Below are 19,422 nucleotides of genomic sequence, written 5' to 3' on the forward strand. Positions count from 1 at the left end.
ATGGCCCAGGTTGGAAGGGACCTCAAGGATGATGAATCGCCAACCCATCACCACATGCAGGGCCACCAACCTCCACATTTCATGGCAGCCCAGGGCCCCATCCAACCTGGCCTTGAACACCTCCAGGGATGGACGGGGCATCCACAGCCTCACTGGGCAGCTGTTCCAGCACCTCACCGCTCTCATAGTAGAGAACTTCCCCCTGACATCCAACCCAAATCTTCCTTCCAACCCAAATCTCCCCTCCCTCAACTTCAAACCATTTCCCCTTGTCCTGCAGTTATCTCCCCTTTCAAAGAGTTGATTCCCCTCCCCTCTGTAGGCTCCCTTTAGGTACTGAAGGCTGCAATGAGGTCACCCCGCAGCCTTCTTTTCTGCAGGCTGAACAAGCCCAGCTCCCTCAGCCTGTCATCTGGTCAACTACCAGCCATATCCTAGTATTGTCATGTCAAGCAAACGAAATATTTGCATTCCGATCATTCAATCTCTTGAACAAATACACAGACTATTTTTAACTAACCAGATAAACTGAGTAAGTTTTACTTGTTGACCTCAGGAGTTGTGTCAACAGCAGTTCAAAGGTAGTAAAACACGTCACTGGCTTTGGAGTAGAGCACTGAGCAGTGGAGTTGTTTTTCTTTTCAGGAGTCCCGTCTGTGTTACGGATGTTAGAGTTTAGGCTGCAGATTTCAGAACCATCTCAGTGATGGTTTGGTCACAGAATGACTGAGGTTTGCCATTATGCTTCTCTGTATTCAGATGGACTCTACTGTGGCTAGCACCTGATACAGAGTCAGGGCAGTGAACAGGATCCCACCCCATACAACAACTTCAATCTGGCAGTCTAATTCTTTTTCTGCCTAGAAAATCTTCTTGTTTACAAATCCAATATAACGCTTCTCCTGAATTTTGGTGAGGCTGAATCATCTCATGCTTATTTATGATTCACTGATTTATCTCTTTAGGGAGCATTTGCTTGTCCTATTTGCATTGCTGTTGCATGGTAACTTGGTGGTCTCCCCTTGAACAATGAAATCATCCCCCTGTGAGTATCATAAAACTTACAAAAGCTGTAAAAAAAAATTGAGTCACATATACTTTATACTTCAGAATAACAAGTGAAATCTAATGAGATAAGGAGGTCTGTGGAATAATCTTGTATTATTCATACTTACTATTACATTTTCAGGAGTCTACCAGCATTCCTAAGAGTACCTTTATAATATAAAAGTTTACAGCAGCTTATTATCAGCAAGAGCAATTTCATAACAGTTTATGTCCAATCCTCACCATTCACTTTCCAACCATAGCTTTGTTTCAGTCCTTTAGAAACACACCTGAGCAGATGTTGCTCAGCTGCAGCTCTCCTTCCCTCTTTGGATGCTTTGGATTCAGGAGCATGACATTGCTGCAATGGTTTGACACCAACAAACCAGCAGGCATCGCTTTGCCTCCTCCTGCTGAGGAGTCCCAATGCAGAGCACACACAACAGTCAGCCTTGCTTCCCTATAGGCCAACACCCAAAAGTTATCTCAATTTTCACAGCCCAAACAGCCCCAGCTTAATCCAGTTCTGCCAAAAAGCCTCCAGCCTCAAGAACTGCGACCAAACCTCACTCCTCAGCTCCAGTGCCAACACGCAGCTCGGTTAACTTGGCTGTGCGTTGGAAACTATTGTCAGCAGCATGAAAAGAAAGTGACTGCCAGCCAGCACTGGGGTTCCACTGCTGCAAACAGCACCCACACTGCAGCCATTTCTGCAGCCCTGCCAGGAGCAGAGGATGGCAGGGGAACGGCGGCTGCAGAGCTGCACAGCAGCAAATCCACGGGCCATGCTCTTGCCCCTTCGTTGGCTGAAGCCCCAGTCTTCACTCAGCAGCAGTAAACAGGAAGCCAGCACTGAACTCCATGACATATACGTGCACCCTGAGCAACCTCCCTTACTTCTTCCTCCTGCAAACGCAGCTGTCAACATCTGTACAGAGAATACTTCTGTCTGACAAGAAGTGAGTCAGGGCTGCACCTTACTGGAAATAGAAGCTGCCGAGGTGAACTTGCTGCTTTCCCAGGAAAGGCAGCACTCAAAGGACAACGTCAACTGCAATCAGAGTTCTCCTACAGAAAAGCTATGAATTGGACATTCACTGCAGCTAAAAGCCAGAAACACTTTTAAAACAGGTCACGTCCCTTACAACAGAGCTCCACCTGGTGAGGTGGAGAAGCATCCCGAGGTACCACCACACAACTCACCATCACCTGCCTTGTGCTGCAGCTGTGCCTCTGCCCACTGGCTGTAAGGACAGGTCTCAGCACCAATTTACACCTGTAGGGCCAGACTGATGCTGCAAATACTGGGCTGCAGGACTTCCAAGACGATGCCAAGATCTAAACATCTCAGAAGAGGCAGGACTGAAGACGTCACTCCAAATCAATAAAATAAGCCACTGCCACGAAAAGCAGCTTGAAGACCTAACAGCTTTTAACTACTTTCCTGTAAAGAGTTTAGTGCAGTAAATATGAGTAAGCAAATAATAAAAATAGCTAAGCAGGGGCAGCCTTGTTCAATCGCTGTTAGCAGTGACTCAAACACGTATGACTCACCCTGAGCACCTCCTCCATACCTACTTTCCCAGAGCTGGCTGAAGCTGCTCTCAGTGTATAGACTGGACATGTCCCAGGGCTGGCAGTGACCTCTGAGATGAGTTCCCACATCCAATACTCCCCTCATTTAAGTTTCATCAGAATTTTCTACAAATTCATTCCACTTTTCACGATCGTTGATAAATAAATGACTCATGGGATTACACTACAGGGGACTGAAAGCCAACATTAGAAAGGATGAAAAATTATGTTCTCATCATTAAATCACTCCCAAAAAGTTCTACAGGCAATTAGCAAGCACCTCATTTTAGCAAATACCTTCTAATCCCTCCTTCCTTTCCAGATGCAGCTGAGTTAGTGAGCTGCTCTGGCACAACCTTCAGAGAAGTCACACACTGGGTATGCAGGCTGTGTGAATGCAGCACGTGGCGTGCTTTGTTCAAATCACCAAAAAAAACAAACAAATTCAAGCTGATAAAACCCTTTTAAAGCACATCTTAGTCTTACTTACAGGAAGTACTGGTCAGAGATGGGGAATTTCCATCTAGTTAAGTTTGTAACTTCTATTCTTTGACTGTACGTTTACGATCAAAACATCAGAAGAGAATGGCAAAGCCATCACAAGAGCTCAGCAGCACCTGTGCAATCAAGACTAATCATGCTACTCACAACTACAATCCACTGCATGCTGTAGGTGGCAATATATGATCTGGACACTTACATACAGCAGCACTCCTCCAGAACTACTGATATGCTAAAAAAAACATATATACTAAAGCCTTTGTCCGACTTACAGTAACATACTGATGCATTATATATTTTTTGATACTCACATGGTAAGAGACCGTTAATAAAACAACAAGGGGAAGAAGAAAGAGAGGTCAATGGCAGCAATGCGATGCACAGCAAGTTCATTGGTGCACAGCCTTCAGAAATGATGTCGGATTTTTTATGACATCCTTACTTGTCACTGACAAAAGCTTCTCACCATAAGCTTCTCTAGAGCCTGAGCATTCTGTGGGGGGACAACGTTCGGGGAGAAGCAAACGCACGAGGAGAATCACAGCCCTAAAGCATGCAGGAGAAACACCAGCTATTTTAGGGAAGACGCAGGCTGGAGTGCTGTATCTGCATACTTTGCTAGCTACTGCATGCATGAACTCCTCCTAGTAACTTCTCTATCATACCGTGCCCGTCTTAAAAATGACTCCTTCCTGCTCTTCCCCACCAGGACAAGCCTAAATGACTTGGTTTGGGGGCATCTTTGTTCAGAAGGAAGTGAAGACAGACGAGCATTATGCCCACACTGACCCATTAGCTTGGCTATCACATGGCATTTGTCTGCTTCCAAACCCAACCGAGGCTCACAGTGATAAACTCCAAGCTCAAGTTGTCAAGTCAGAAAAACAGGAACTGTGCTCGAGAGCTGGGGTTTCGTATTTCCCCTTTTCTACTTGATACCAGAACTAACAATATATTTGGCATCTAAGACACCACGAGACAAAAAGTGTTCCGAATTTAGGAAGGAGAGGAAGAGGCGCACTTGAAATCAACTCTCTGCTGTGAAGCCAGGGCTCTAATTTCCAATGGAGAGAGTGGATTTGTCCAGTGCTTACTCTCTTTGTAGTTCTATGAGTGGCAACACACACAAGAGTGAACACAGCCCCAAAGCAGGAGGGATCACGAGCAGGTCTTCCCATCAGAAGGCTGGGAAAGGGGGTTGAGAAGAGGAGGAGAGGTAAGTTTGAGGAGATTTCCAGCACACCTCTCCCCTGATTTTGTATGCTATGGTGCAATTCTATGCTTTACAATTACAAAGCCTGAATTTCAGAACTGAGGACTATTGAGAAAAAGGACTGTTAGCAGCCAACTGGGCATTGCCTGCTTCCCTCCAGGCCTGCAGGCAGACAGCATGCAAACACTGCCAGGTTGCTGTTCTGGGGAAACACTTCGCTTAATGCTTCCTACGAAATAACGCCCAGGGAAAAAGCTCAGGGGTGCAAAACTGGCTGTTCCAGTGCACTTCTGAGAAGCCAATAACCGAACCAGGAGGTGCACAGTGCACCAAACACAAACTCAGTGCTCTAAGATGGCCACCTGAGTCTCAGCTCTAAATACATCTAACCATAAAAGTACTTCCTTTTTTTTTTTTTTTCTGTCTTTAGAACTGTAGAGGGAAGGGACTTTGAAGATCATCTCACAGCAACCCTCCTACTTTGGGCTGTTTGCCAACCACTTGGTCAGATACCAGCTCAGGTGCCTTGGGCACCTCCAGGGATGGAGCACACAGGAAAGGAGCTTAGAAATTCAATTGTAATTAACAATTTTAACAAAACTGTCACATTCTATTATGCTGTTGGTTTATTCTAATGTGTAAATACCCCCAGCCTTACTCTGCTCAGACCCTACAAGAACCTGCCATCCCATACCAAGGCGTTCTGCATTGTTCACAGCAGCACCTGGAATGTTAGGCAGATCAGAAGCTTTGCTCCAAAACACCGTGCCAATGGGCTGCCACCTCCTGAAAAACCAGCTCAAAATGCACAAAAACTTTAAAAGAACCATAATGCTGGGCTAAATTCAGAATGTAGTTAAGAATCGATCAGCCATAAGGGCAATCCGTCTGTAAGCTCATCAGGTGTTCAATGCTTTGGAAGGTCTCTGAAAGGGAAAATATTTCAGCAAACACCAAGCAGGCAGTACTTACATTAAGCAGGTGTCTGTATGGAAGAGACTTCAGAGAGGGCAAACTCACAGCAAGTAGTTACAGCTAACTGTAATTCCTGCAGTAACTGGGAGGTATCACTCCTCCAGCAGCTTTCTTACACAATCCAAATACCATCTTACAAACTTCAGAGAGAAGTAATACACTGTTTCTCAAACAACCCACCAAAATCCTTCCCTGTGTCTCACAACCTAGAAACTTGGCCAGAACCAAGCTACAGCTCTGCCCCAGTGTTCACTTTCACAGTGCTAAATTAAATGTGTTCTATGCTAATCACATAGAAGTTGTACGTTGTTTTTCAGGTATGCAACTCCTACGGATATGCAGTGGTTATCTTCAATCTCCAAGATTACTCGCAGTTAAAAACAGCATGCTGCATTTCTCCATACCATTTAAAACCCAACCTTTCTTTGCAAATAGAAAATAAAAGATTCCTTCATCATTAAGGGGAAATAAATCCAAACCCCAGTGTGCTGTACATCTGCAGACACTTAACGAGTCACTTGCCAGCACACAAACACTACACTACCTGTCTCTGAATGCTGTGCTGGATGCTCCTGGTTCCTGGTTGAGTGTCCTGGAGACTGCATTCAAACCCAGCCTTATAAACCTACAGAATACCTACACGTCCTTGCAGGACTCCAAAGCAGAAAGTATTGAGGGAAGAGGGGATTTCAGTACTCCCCACAATTTCTCCTTTCCACTCCAAAAGCCATCTTACAGCAACATGCTGGGGGGGAAAATCATGGGAAATTGTTTCTGGGAATGTACCTGATGGCTTTGACTCCGGCAGCACCATCACCCATGTGGGATGAGGGTGCCCACCCCACCTTCACATTGCTGGGCTCCTTACAAACCAAAGCCCTCAGCAAGAAGGAGGGTCTCAGTAACACTTGTCAAAAGACCTCATTAACAACGTTGCTTCTTTTTCAAAGGGTATGATACCCACAGCCATGAGATCATCAGATTTTCCATTTAGTCACCAAACCAACAGAGAGCTGTCCCTCAGCATCCATTCACTACCAACCAGTCCTTTTGTCCTCCTCAGCACTTAATGCACACCTAGCCTCTCAGTATTAATCTCTTCAGAAAACATGAAAGTCTGGTGGAACAAAATCATAATCATATCATGGAATCATAGAACAACCTGGGTTGCAAAGGAGCACAGTGCTCATCCAGTTCCAACCCCCTGCTGTGTGCAGGTCGCCAACCAGCAGCCCAGGCTGCCCAGAGCCACATCCAGCCTGGCCTTGGATGCCTGCAGGGATGGGGCATCCACAGCCTCCTTGGGCAACCTGTGAACAGTGCCTCATCTTTGGGCAGAAGACATTCAAGAACAAGTTCACCTGAATGTAAGGGAATCATAGAATGGGCTGGGTTGAAAAGGACCACAATGATCATTGAGTTTCAACCCCCTGCTATGTGCAGGGTTGCCAACCAATAGACCAGGGTGCCCAAAGACCAAAAGCTCTGTCCACAAAACTACCGTGAGAAGAACTCAGTTCCTAACATCTGCAAAGAGAGAAATCTGCCTGCTCCTATTTCACTGCCAACCATAACAAGGAAGGCCAAAGCACACCCAGAAGGAACAGCTCCACACTTCTTTGTTTCCTTCGATGAGAACAGAAAGCCTGATTTGTTAAGTGTACATCAAATACCAGATCCATTCCTTTTTTTTTCTTTTTTTGCAAGAAATTTTGACAGCTAACAGGCCGTGACCAGAAGTCACTGAAATCAGGGCACAGGACTTCATTTAGGCTGCTTTCTCTACTAGCTGTTATCACATTCTTAACCTGGACACAAGAAAAATGCTCCAACAAAGCCTATGGAACAGCCACCCTGTCATTTCAGCTAAGAAAGAACTTTGTGAACCGTAGAAGCCACAACAAATTTTTTTAGCTCCTGTTGATTCTTTTCTATTTATTAAAATAAGAGAGCACACAGGTGTGGCATGGGGAACTGAACAAGCACATCACAGACCAGCTGTGAGCAGCTGATGGAGCTGTGGGCACCCCGGATCATTCACTGCAGGGAAGTGGGACCAGATGGCCTCTAAAGGTCCCTTCCAAACAATTCTATAATTGCTTTTTTATAGGTATTCAGTACGAAATCATTCCTTACTCATTATTAGTACTTATTCCTTTGAGGACTGCAACAAAAGAAATGACTCAAGCAACAAAACCAACTGCAGTAACATTAGGCTTTGTTCTGGAAGAAATTCAGTTTTGTTCATCAAAATAAAAATAGAACTGTTCAGTGCACAAAGGAAGCAGTACCCATTTCCTGAAGCATAAAGGTGGCATTTGGCATTATCAAAAATGTACCAGAATCAAATTATGGTTTTCTTTGCCCACATCTAGTGCCTCTGCTTTATAACTAAATCATAGCTACAAAATCATTGTTTGAAAAGAGCACAGAACTATTGCAAAATTGATTGGAGTGAGCTCTTCCCTACCACGCATTACTCATGCTCACACATGAAAAAAATACATAAGTTCATTCTTTCAGGTCACAGCTTCTGGAAATGAACACAAACCAACTCAAACTGAACCACAAAGATATACCTCAAACAAGAGGTAAAACAAGAAAACTTGATGTGGGACTCAGAATGAAAAAAAAAATAAATATCAAGATACAGCCCTAAAACAGCATTGAAAAGTCAAAAATGGGTTGCAGAATGCTTTCATACAATCATAGAATGGCCTGGGTTGCAAAGGAGCACACTGCTCATCCAGTTCCAACCCCCTGCTGTGTGCAGGTCGCCAACCAGCAGCCCAGGCTGCCCAGAGCCACATCCAGCCTGGCCTTGGATGCCTGCAGGGATGGGGCATCCACAGCCTCCTTGGGCAACCTGTGAACAGTGCCTCACCACCCTCTGGCTGAAAAACTTCCTCCTCATATCCAACCTAAACCTCCCCTGTCTCAGTTTAAAGCCATTCGCTCTTTTCCTATCACTGTCCACCCTCACAAACAGCCGTTCCCCTCCTGTTTCTACACTCCCTTCAAGCACTGGAAGGCCACAATGAGGTCTCCCTGCAGCCTTCTCTTCTCCAAGCTAAACAAGCCCAGTTCCCTCAGTCTTTCTTCACAGGAGAGGTGCTCCAGCCCTCTGAGCATCTTAACAGCCCTCCTCTGGACTCATTCCTTACTGAAGGAACCCCACCACACCAAGCTCCTCTATGCGACGTGCTTCCTCAGTCAAATTCCCAATGCAGTCCCTTTACCACCTCCTGATGATCTCTGCTATCACGGCTTTTTTCATAAGGCTCTGGTTAGAGTTCAGCAGACCAAATGTTAGCGCCTGCCAGCTGTGCCTGTCTGCCAGCACCTGCTCCATGCGCTGCCCCACCAGAACCTGTAGGGCCACAGGTGTGTATTGTTAACAAGATTAGAATCAGAAGGTCCAACAGTACTTATTAAGCTACCTTCAGCTGTAAGTCACTCTGAAAAAGGATTTTCTTTTAAAGCATAATGCTGTTAAGGCAGCAAAAAAAAAAAAAATAATCACACAAACTTATATCAAAACCTTTATCTTAAGGAGAAGAAACTCCTCCTACCTCTGGCAATGCTCCGGTCCCCTGGAGCTCTATTTTCCTGCCTTGATCACTGCATGAGCCTCAACTGCTACAGCAGTGCAGCTGCCCACACTGGAGCTCCCTTGACCTTCAGTGCAGAACCAGCAGTGCTGAAAGTGCTTTAAAACTGCGAGCAATGGAAAAAGATGCTGCAGCCCTAGAAAAAGGCTTTGCCAGCTTCAGCAGAACTCTGAGGAAGAGCTGCAGTTTGCATCTCAGCTCTGCTTTAAAGGCTGAACCCGCTTCAAGAACTCATCCCAAGCCCTGTGGTGTGTAATTACTCCACAGTGTGTAATTACTCTGTTCTGGAGATACACACTGGTCTGTCTGTGCCGCGTTTGCTTGGAATTCCAACACAAACAGGAGTTAGAAGGGTGTATGCATACAAGCAAGCATAGCAATTCATTGCTAATTAAACTTTACCATGCAGCTAAGTAATACACAATGGCTTGAAGAAGTCCTAAGGCATTTGTTCAAAGAAAGCAGGAAACAATCTCCAGGCACGCAACCATGCTGGCACGGCGTCGAGAGGGGAAGCTAATGCTTGCCCCAGAGTTCTTTCCCTAGAAAGGCAGTCCTATCACAGATCTACAGGTTGGAAGGTCCTGACCTCATCACATAAAATTAATTTAATATACAGAGCAAGAGGGTGGTTCTGTGTGCTTCTGTGCATGCTAAATGACACGCTGTGCATACGCAGGGACGCAAGTTAGCTCCAGGAGAAACCTACTTCATGCACACAGGGCTACGTGAACTTGAACTGCTTCCACTTCAAGGCATGCTGGTGCCCCAAAAGTGGGATTTTCATGACACGAAGCATTCAAGTTCAAACATCCCTACAGAAAGCAGGGGAGGGAGCTGATGGGAAGCCATCTGCACTGCAGCAGGCATCCATCCAGAGCACCTTGCTCAGCTGGAGGGGTGACAAGTTACAACAGGAGAGCATTAGGATAGGACCCTGTGACATGCAATGTGAAACCAAGGTCTTACTAATAGCCCTACAGCACTGCTTCCCTCCTCCTTCCACACACACGTAGCAAGCCAAGAAAAACGTTGCCTCATTTTTCTCTTAATTCAACAGCAAACTTGCAAGAATGCAGTGCAATGAGATCTGCAGAGACCTTTACTGCAGGGAAAACTTTCAGTCGATACCAACAAAGGCAGAACAGTGAATCTGTACAGCAAAGCAACAGAATGGATCTTGGGTCTCAGACCGTGCTGCATATACTCAGTATTAAGGGATTTAAAAGTTGCTTTTTTTTTAATTATTATTAAGGTGAAGCAAGCCCCCTGCCTGCCAGTGTCTGACTTACACAGATTTAACTTGTCTGTGTTGCAGTCACACATACAGGAAGTTGAAGGAATTGAAAAACCACCAAGATTTTTTTGCCTGTAACTTGGCAGAAGATTGCTGTTCTTATTTTGTAAAAATGAGTTCTTTTGGTTTTTTGTTTTTTTAACTCAGCTATCCCTAAGTGTCCTTTCACTTGCTAAATGTGCCTTTGACAGTGAAGTCAAACCTATCCTCTCCCATATTAACTGAAATATACTTACAAAAAGGCACTGCTGGCCATGAATTACTCCTAAAAACCACGCAAACTGATTTTTTCCAGATAGTGCTGGTGCTACAACTAAGGCTTCCAGGCAAGAATTCAGGCAGGCAGTGCCTCTGCCAGTAACGTGCATTTACATTTACATACAACACAACCACAAGGCTACACAGGGCTTGTTCTGAACCATCAAAAAACCAACCTGTATCTTCCCCAAGGCAATGATACGCAGCACCAACAGAAGTTTTCTTGGCAAAGAGCAGCTACAATCCTACACACCAAGAGGGATCAGAAAGGCTCGTTTGCTCTGACCCACCATCACTTCACAGCTGGATCATTATTGCCTGTCTCTTAAAAGACAGAGCTGAGAGACTTTGTAAAACACAATCAGCAACAGTCAGCTGAAACACATGTAAGCCACTGTGCCAAGCAAGGCACAGATGTTTCTAATAGAAAACCAGTTACAAGTCATGGGGGCATCTGACTCCTTCAGGTGGTGGCTGCTAGCACCTGTAGTCAGCTCTAAGAGCAAAGCAACTCCAACCACTCCAGCTTTGGACACGGTGGAAGGCAGCAAGTGTTGAGTTCTGGAACTGCAACAAAACTGTCAGCTGCACCTTTCTCTTCCTTCAGCTCAAGTCCCTGATGTACAGAATGCCATAGAGTCTGAGGAGAAAAGACTGGATTAAAGGGGAAAGAACAACTGCTTGAAGTTTCCATGAGGGAAGTAAGAGGGGGGATGAGGTGTTGAGGGGTGTTTGCTCTCAGGCTGCTAATAGCACCCATTGCTTAGCCAGAGTCACCAAAACACCAGCTGGGGCAATTCAAACCAAAAAACAGCACCATCAGCCAACACAGCCAAACGTAGATCTCTAAATCCAGGATAAAACACAGTTGGAGCAAAGCAGCAAATTAGCAGAGCTGGAATTCCCAGTGAGATGGCCGTGGCACCTGATGCTCTTTGTGCACATACTGAAAAGGCATCCAAACGAGCAGAAAACAAGATTTCCTACAGCAAGATGTAGTCACCAGGAAACCTGCTTGGTAACTTAGGACTGCCCTACTGCAAGTACTATCAGTGGGAAGAAAGCCATCAACCCCAAATGGCTCTCAAGTGGGAAAATAAGAAGTGAGGGCAAAAGATTCAAATCAGGAAAGAAAAAAAAAAATAGTTTGAAATGCAATGAATTGATGGGAGGAAAAAGAGAAAGAAAAAAAAGGGTGAATTGGACATCATTTTTTTTGGAGGAACAGACACCTCATGGAGCAGAGAGAGTCCAGCACACCTCAGGGAGATGTATGGGGGACAGGAGAAGCAGGTGCACACAGGTCAGACTTGCCAACTTACCCATCTGGTTTCTTTTGAACTTTTAAACTCTCTAAATACATGGGCTCAGACAATTTCAAAATTATTATTAGCTGTTTTGCCATGCTCTGAGGAAAAGTGAAATACAGAAACACTCAGGAAGTGAAAGGTTATGCCTTGTGCATCTTCAGTAAACATGAAAGAGTGTACAAGAAAACCATGGTGTGAGCTGTAAACTGCAAATGCCAACTTTTAAGTGTTCTTGATCAAGTCTCAGAACTGAGACTTCCTTTCCACACAGGAGACCATCGACTTGTGATGTGACAGACGCTGACATTCGTGGGTCAATAACAACAAAATTAAACCCAACAAGAAACCAGCAGATTTCAATGTAAAAGCGTGAGTCTAATGCAACACTTGAACTTGTTGGTACCTTTTGCTTTTTTTTTTTCTCTCCTTTCTCTTAAATAATTAATGCCCCACAAAGTAATACAGCGCTATCAAAAGCCAAAAACTTGGTTTGAAAGTATTAAACAGTGGGAAAATCCAGAGCAGTGAACAGACGTGTATGTGTGGATGGCAAGCAACAGGAAGCTATTTAGACTGCACAAGTGCCAAGGCCTGTAAGGTTTGTTTTGTTTAATATATGGCTTTGTGCTCCCACTGTCTCAAAGCGGGTATAAAAGTTGGCCTGCCAAACTCATTTCCTGAAGAACTGAATCAACACACAAACACATTTCTCACAGTGCTCCCTCTCCCCTGCCCAAGCTGCAGATACAATATCTTGGTCTGCTCCATCCTCCTTAATGAAGGCAGTAAAAGGCTTACTTAGGGGGACAGGAGCATTTTTTAATATTTCAAAGTGTGAGTTCCTGTATCCCAGACCAAGTGTTGCACCACCAGTGATCCAACCCTGTACAGAAATCATGATGCAGGAGGTCTGGAACTCCAAAGGCCAGCAGGTTTCAAGTTCTTTGTCTCAGCCTGCAAGCACCTGTGTGTGCACAGCAGGCTCAGAGCTGGGCTCTCCATCTCAGGTGCAGCACAAGAGCAGTGCTGAGCACTGCCTGAGGCAGAGGCCTCTGCTGGAGCAGCAGCCTCCAGAATCATGGTTTATAAGAAACCAGCAGGTCATTTCTCAGGAGCAAATGACAAACCTCTGTACCAGTACTCCTTTATTTACAACTGGAAGACATTCAATACTTTGATCTGCAAGGAGCTGTGCTTGCCACACCACTTGGGAGATAATTCAATGGCAGCAATTACTGCTGGACAGGAATTTTGCCAAGAGTCAATAGTACCTCAATATATGAAGAAGGAACTCAGCATATCCATGCAAGTCTGGGGCAGAAACGCATCGTGGAAACAAACAGGCTGCTTAGCCAAAGTTAGAATCATCATAGAATCACAGAACGGCCTGGGTTGCAAAGGAGCACACTGCTCATCCAGTTCCAACCCCCTGCTGTGTGCAGGTCGCCAACCAGCAGCCCAGGCTGCCCAGAGCCACATCCAGCCTGGCCTTGGATGCCTGCAGGGATGGGGCATCCACAGCCTCCTTGGGCAACCTGTGAACAGTGCCTCTCCACCCTCTGAGTGATTTTCTCCTGGTTCACATTGGAGGGGGGAAGTGGAAAATGGAGTGCAGTGGTTGTATCATCCTGGCTGGCTTGGAACAGGTGAACTTTTAAAAAGCAGGTCCTGAGATTTTAATTGCTCATGAGGAGAGAAGCTTGTAAACCTTCAAACAGGCTTTCTGGCAGGAATTATCGATTTTCTTTCTCCCCCTGAATCATGTAAGTAATAGAAAGAGCAGCTTCATACACGAAAAGCATAGTCTGTATCTCACACATGGTGTATAACTCCTTAATTACCATTTGCCATCCTTTTGATATCAATAGCAAAACGAAGGTCTCTGTGTGTTATGTGATGATGGTTATTAATACTCACTGTTTTGAAATAACCGTCGCACATGTTTTTTGGTTAGCTTTTTTTTTTTTTTCCCCTTGTGTGATGTGAGAGAGAAAAATAGGAAATAAAGGAAGGGCTGAAAACAGAGAGTTAACAAAAAAAAAAAATCAGGATGTGCATTGAACTAAGGAGAGGGAAACATCAAGTTGCTGAGCTTCTGGAAGAGCAGAGGAGGCTCACTGGCAGAGAACAAGCTGTTTGCAGTGGCTGGCTGCAGGATACCCACCCAGCATAGGTGCACCTCCAGTGGCTGTGTTCTGTGAGGTCCTCAAGGCTGCTCTGTTGCCTAAAGGAGCATCTGCTGTTAAACTGAGTCAACTCAGTGTTAAGTACTATTATCTCTGGGTCTTGCATTTACCATGTGTCAATACTTGCACTGTATGTATACACACAAGGAGGAGATGGGAAGGCTCAGGGAGATGAGAACGGGGTGGATAAGTGTATAGTGCAGCATTGGTGAAATTTTAGAGCCTCGGGTGGGTTCCCAATCCCTTGTTTTAATTTCAGCTGTGCCTAAGGATGCAGGTTACAGGTTGCCCAAGGAGGCTGTGGATGCCCCATCCCTGCAGGCATCCAAGGCCAGGCTGGATGTGGCTCTGGGCAGCCTGGGCTGCTGGTTGGTGACCTGCACACAGCAGGGGGTTGGAATTGGATGAGCATTGTGCTCCTCTGCAACCCAGGCCATTCTGTGATTGTATGAAAATGCAACCAGCTTGCCCAGGAAAAACAATATTACCTCCCCAGGCCGCTCTGAGTAATGAGCACTTTTCAATGCTGTCTCAGTGCTTCCGAAGGATCAGGTGAATGAAAAAAACAAAATGCTGCATGCGATACATAGGGCTCTCTACTGACACCACAGCAATAGCTTAATGCAACAATTTAGCTGCCAGGCTCTCCAAAATGATACACTTTCCTCCTTGATGAGGTGCCAGCATTTTTCGTTTCCTCCAACCTGCAAAGTGAGCATTACCAGCCCTTGAAAAAGCTTTCCTTGCAGAAGGCAGGCTGACAGAATCGTGTGCTGAACAGTAAAAGCCATTTTCTGTCAGTTTGGCAAGTGTCGGCCATTATCAATACCTGAAATCCAATTGCATCTTAAGTGCTTTAGAGACTGTGAGTGCATTTACAGGAACAATGCCTGATCGGTAAGAAACTACAAACTGTCAGACTACAAAAGAGCAAATTGCATATTGCCAGTTTATAACAAAATGTTTAATTCTGGATCATTTTTAGCTCCTGCTGTACACGAGATGAGTCAGGAACCAAGACCAAACAGCCTTCAGTCCACACCCCCGTTTCTTATCACGTTTATGGGTTCTGTTAACGACCCTTTTCACATCTAAATACAATCCAGTCTCCAGGGTTTGTTCACATCTGTACAAGTTTTAACTTCTCAAAACAATGCGAACACCTTCCTCTTCATGTAAACACACAGCTCTTCCTTGTGCAACTGACGCCCAACGCATCACCCAGTTGAGGGTTCTCCATTTGGCTTGGTGCTGTATGGTGAAGCTCTTCCTCCTACCGCAGCGAGTGGCTGCCAGGTGCCAGGAAACCCAAGGCTGGGTCTGCAGGGGAAAACCGCGCTGCACCGCGAGCCAAGGGAGGATGGGGAGGAACGGGGTAGGAAGAGTTTGTGAAACCCTCCTGTCTGCAACAGCAACACGTCACGGCAGGATGCTGCCGGAGAACACTCAAAGGTTTTGCCCTCCTGCACAAAAAGGGAAGCTGCCTGCTGTGGATTTGGGTGTTTATCTGCAAGATCGAACTACTAGAAGAGTTAGTCTGAACTTACCCTACTCATAGCGCTTACTTCGCCAGCCAGGAGGCCTGGATTACCTCCAGTCCCTCCAGACATGAGGTAGAGTTAAATTAATTTTAAACTGTGGACTCTAAGAAAAAAAAGTAAAAGCGGTGAAAAGGAATGCTGGTTTTACCACTGAGCATTCAGGTACAGTTCACCTTTTGCTCTGCAACTGCTGCAGGTTGCTTTCCAAAGATTTGTATCAGATGTTCTCTCCAGGTTTTGCTTCCCATTTTTCCTAAATTCATATAGCAGATAAGTCAACGTGGACATGCAGAAAGAGCACGTTCCCAAACAGTTCTAGATTCACACAATCTGCTTCTCAAAAAGGCCAGTTCAAAAGATTTTCACAGAGCAGAGACTTCCAGAAGTTAACAAGCTCAGATTTATTCCAGCTCCATGTTTATATTCTAGAGCAAATTCAGGCCCAATCACTGATTTTTTTTTTTTTTTTTTACAAGTTTTTCACCTAACCATTCCCAAAGGTCAAACTCTTGCAGCTTTGCTCTGCACAAGCACAGTATGTGCTCTGTTCCACTGGGCTATGGGGCAAACAGCTTGCAAACACGTAGACAAGCAAAATATTCAAACAGAACCAAATCGCTGCAAATATATTTAGAAAAGCATAAAATCTGCCTGTGTTTGCTCGCTTTTAGCACCAGAGCATGGGCCTGCTCCAACCTGCTGGTTGCTCAGAGCATCATGCCCTCACAGAATCACACAAAATGGCCCGGGTTGGAAGGGACCTCAAGGATGATGAATCTCCAACCCCCTGCCACACGCAGGGCCACCAACCTCCACATTTCATAGCAGCCCAGGCTGCCCAGGGCCCCATCCAACCTGGCCTTGATCACCTCCAGGGATGGACGGGGCATCCACAGCCTCTCTGGGCAGCTGTTCCAGCACCTCACTGCTCTCATAGCAAAGAGCTTGCCCTCAGCCCACTCTGTTTCAAAGCACCTGTGCTTTGACACCCACAGCGTCACCTAGCACAGACTCAGATCAAGGTGCAACTTCCTGCACGTTTTAAAAACAAGTGGCAGAAGGAAACGCCTACTGCTCCTCATATATGGGCAAAACAGAACCTAGCAGCAATCTCCTGCTCCGCTGATCAAAGCGGCGCCAGCACGCACGCATTTTGCTCCAGGACATCTCTGAGCATCGCCTCCCAGCAAGAGTTCAGCGGGCTGACCGGAGTTAAATATAAGCACTGATGCAACTCGGGAGGACTCCCAGCCTCCCGCACACAACGTGCTCCAGCCCCAAGCAGAGCCCAGCTCCCCACAGCACGCTCCCAGAGCCTTATTTTCAGCAGGGACGCGAGGTTTATTTCAGCAAAGCTGGGCCTGGCCTCTCCTGCCACCAACACAAACGCGGCCCAGCGGTGGGGTTGGCATTCGGACCCTTATTTCCCGGTTCTCCCCGTATAAGAGCTCTCCACGGTTCTTTTGACAACCCCCGACTCAACGGGACGGCCCGAACCGCGCAGACACACAGCGGGACGGCGGGGAAGGAGCACCGCGGGGAGGGGTTTGACAGACGGCCAAGAAGCGCCTGTATCTCGGCACGGCAGCGGACCGATAGCCGGGCCGTATCTGCCGGCCCAAACCCTGAGCTCGCACAGAAACGCAGGGATACCTCCGGGGAGCTCGGTGGGATCCGAGCAGGAGGAGCAGCCGGCTGTTTTCAGCTTGACTCAGCGCTCAGCCCCAGCGCCGAGCTCACCCCATCCGCTCCTCTCCCAACACCGCCCCACTTCCTCCACCGCTCCAACGCAGCTCGTGCAGCGGGGCCGAACGCAGCGGGGCCGAACGCAGCGCTCCCACCGCCGCTCCCCATCCCCCCCCTTCTGCCCGGCGGCCCTGGAGGCGCTCCAGGGGAACCCCGCGCCGCCCCGCCGCCGGCCGCCATCTCCCCGCACCCCCGCGGGGGAAAAGCAGCTGCCCGCCGCCCCTCCACCACCACCACCACCACCACCACCACCCCCCGCTCCTCCACGCCAGACCCGCGGATCCCCCTCCGGCTCTACTCACCGCTTGCCGTCGCACCTCGGGCGGCCGTACCCCTCAGCCGCTCGCCCCAACGGGCCGGGGGACGGCGCGGCCCGGGGTCAGCGAGAGCGGAGCCCGCAGCGCTCGGCAGCGGCAGGGCGGCGGTCCGGCACGGCGGCGGAGGACCGCCTGCGGAGCATGCGCCGGGCTGAGCCCGCCCGGGGGCGGTGCGTGGCCGCGTGGCCGCCTCCCACAGCGCGGCCGGAGGGGGGGATGCGGCCCCGAGCCGCCATTTGCTGCCCGCGGGGGCCGGGACGGGGCTGAGGAAAGCCGGAGGGGGACGTGGGGCTGCGTGCTGGCTTGAGTTTAGTGACAGAACCTCAGAGTCATTGAGATTAGAGAAGCCTTCTAAGCGCCCCAAGCCCAGCCTACAACCCCAGCGCCCGCTGCCCGCGTCTCTCAGTGCCACATCCCCACAGCTCTGGAGCACCCCCAAGGATGGTGATCCCCCCCCCAGCCCCATGGACGTGCTGTGTCGGTGTCTCACCGTGCTCTGGAGAAGACATTTCTCCTAATAGTCAACCCGTTTGTCACTGCTCGGCCTCGGGGTGGCCTGGCTTCCATCTCAGCTTTGCGTGTTTCTTCCTTAATCCCAACCGAAAAGCCCAAAACCTGCACTCTTGGAGCTCCATATCTTCCAGTCATGGCGTAGGATCTGTGTGTATCTGTGCTGTAAAACCCATCCCCATCTCCGCACAGACATGCAGACGCACTGTTTTGGTGTTTTGGTGTTTGCACACCTTTCTCCCCTCTGCACAGAAAAGAAATGGGTTTCTTCATTGTGGTTTCAGACTCTCAAACTCACAGGAAATGGTACGAATGGAAGTCATGTCAGTAAGAGAACGATTCCCCCCTCCCATGTGCACACCTCACGTGTTTGGCATTATCTTCTGAAAGAAGAACCAATCCGCTGCTGCACTTCGGGAGAATGGTCCTAATAGACAAATCATTCAATAAAAAAAATAAAAGAAGCTAGCCCTGACAGCTTCTGACACAATGGCAGTTTCATGTAATTCACGTCATTTTAATCAGAACACAGTGATAGCATCTTTTTGTCAAAGTCTTCTCATGCACCCGCAGCACGTGGGTGTGCAATGCCCGGCTGCTGTGGGCTGTTCGTACACAGACACACATTGCCCCCAGCCTGCCTGCCTCACACTTGGGCTGTCCTGATCCTTCAGCCTTATCTCCTTGCTAATCTCCCATCCCGGAGCCAGGTGGGGGGGCTGATCGCACGGGACGGCACAAACGTGCATCCGTGTGGTTGTAGTTTACAAACTACAGACAGATAATCGTTCATTGTTTTTCTCTCTCACAGAGGAATCAAGCTGGTCATTCCCCACCTCTGCTTTCAGAGCTGCCAGGGAAGCAGTTTGGATTATATTGCAGGGCGTTCATCTTCCTCTGCTATGGGGCATCACTGGTTCTGCGTTACCAGCACAAAGTGTCAGTCTCACCCATTTTGCTGAGTTTGGAGGGAGAGAGATCAAATCTGTGACTGCAGTTGGCAGCTTGTGCAGCTGTGCCGTGGCCCTCAGAAAGCCCCAACTTTCCCTTGCTCTCCTGTTCTGCCCACTGGGGCTGCACTCCCACTGGTTTGTTTCCACTCTTGTTAGTGCTCTCCATGGCTTTGCCTTGCATGATCAGTTTCCCGTGGTGGGTTTCCATACCAGATCAGTATTAGTTATGCTTCACATCCAGGACTCGTTTCCTAGCACAGTTGTCGATGCTGCAAATGTCCTTAAATCCAGCTCAGAGCTACAAATCAAACCAAAGCTGAGGAGGTGGCTGTGACGGAAGGATTGCATAAGGGGCTTATCTGGGGCTGCTTTCAGTAGCCAC

General features: G+C 47.5%; 1 protein-coding gene across 2 annotated transcripts in view; it reads right to left on the reverse strand.

The window, feature by feature from the left end:
* Positions 1-17,724, reverse strand: part of JAK1 (Janus kinase 1) — a 57,338-nt gene extending 39,614 nt beyond the window's left edge. For both annotated transcript variants that reach the window (XM_031603838.2, XM_031603829.2), the window contains exon 1: positions 17,563-17,724. The gene's annotated coding sequence lies outside the window, so the exon portion shown is untranslated. The remainder of the gene's footprint in view (positions 1-17,562) is intronic.
* Between the last annotated feature and the right edge of the window lie 1,698 nt (positions 17,725-19,422).

This window comes from Phasianus colchicus, chromosome 9 (assembly GCF_987193195.1).
Source record: "Phasianus colchicus chromosome 9, bPhaCol1.hap1.1, whole genome shotgun sequence".
Classification (NCBI taxonomy): domain Eukaryota; kingdom Metazoa; phylum Chordata; class Aves; order Galliformes; family Phasianidae; genus Phasianus; species Phasianus colchicus.